The 1380-nt window shown below is 33.0% G+C and overlaps 1 non-coding gene across 1 annotated transcript; it reads left to right on the top strand.

The window, feature by feature from the left end:
- Positions 1-263: 263 nt before the first annotated feature.
- On the top strand, positions 264-336 carry TRNAR-UCG (transfer RNA arginine (anticodon UCG)). Its single transcript has one exon. It is a non-coding gene; the product is annotated as a tRNA-Arg (tRNA).
- Positions 337-1380: the final 1044 nt, after the last annotated feature.

Raw genomic sequence — 1380 nt, 5'->3', positions numbered from 1 at the left:
CCCAGGGGGCCCAACAGGGAAAATAGCGCAGTGAGGAAAGGAAACAAGGAAAAATAAAATATATATAGTTAACGATCTGATATTGGGGAAGTTTTTGCATGTGGGTTTCATCACTGATTGAACGGTTGAAGAATGGACATGGGAGTGACTCATCATTTCCCACTTATAAAAAGACGAAGAGAATGATCGTTGCTAAATTTGCGCTTAAACTGCTCGATACCTCAGGAAGTTTAGGTTGGTGATATACCCCCGTGTTGTCAGAAGACCGTGTGGCCTAACGGATAAGGCGTCGGACTTCGGATCCGAAGATTGCAGGTTCGAATCCTGTCACGGTCGACGTGGAGTCTTTTGACCCCAAATTTTAAGATGTAGATATATGTTGCGTGTGTACATATGGATATACCTGTGTACAATTAATGGACATCTATGAATATATGTGTATCAAGATTAAAGATAAAGCAGGCGAAAATTGACGAAGCATGTTTTTTGTGTTTTGAGATACATTATGTATATATATATATATATATATATATATATATATATATATATATATATATATATATATATATATCTCTCTCTCTCTCTCTCTCTCTCTCTCTCTCTCTCTCTCTCTCTCTCTCTCTCTATATATATATATATATATATATATATATATATATATATCAGTTCCACATAAAGTAGTGATCATCATCAATAACATTGCGAAAATTGACGAAGCGTGTTTTTTGTGTTTTGAGATACATTATATATATATACTCTCTCTCTCTCTCTCTCTCTCTCTCTCTCTCTCTCTCTCTCTCTCTCTCTCTCTCTCTCTCTCTCTCTCTCTCTCTCTCTCTATATATATATATATATATATATATATATATATATATCAGTTCCACATAAAGTAGTGATCATCATCAATAACATTGCGAAAATTGACGAAGCGTGTTTTTTGTGTTTTGTTGGGGTATTAAAGCCAACACTTGTTGTTGGCACGGGCCTTTTGTGTTTTGAGGTACATTATATATATATACTCTCTCTCTCTCTCTCTCTCTCTCTCTCTCTCTCTCTCTCTCTCTCTCTCTCTCTCTCTCTCTCTCTCTCTCTCTCTATATATATATATATATATATATATATATATGTATATATATATATATATATATATATATATATATATATATATATATATATATATATATATATATATATATATCAGTTCCACATGAAGGCGTGATCATCATCAATAACATTGCTAACAATAATACTTTTAAACAATATAAGATTACAACTTTTGAAAAAAATGAAAATATGAAGTTTTCCCTTTACGAGATGTCCTTCCTTCCCGACAAACCATTATATGGAGCTTAATTGGAGTCCGATGTCAATGTTATCCGA

This window comes from Palaemon carinicauda, chromosome 14 (genome assembly GCF_036898095.1).
Source record: "Palaemon carinicauda isolate YSFRI2023 chromosome 14, ASM3689809v2, whole genome shotgun sequence".
In the NCBI taxonomy this organism is placed as follows: Eukaryota; Metazoa; Arthropoda; class Malacostraca; order Decapoda; family Palaemonidae; genus Palaemon; species Palaemon carinicauda.
The sequence above is the reverse complement of the archived record's forward strand: the minus strand, read 5'-3'. Positions and strand labels throughout refer to the sequence as shown.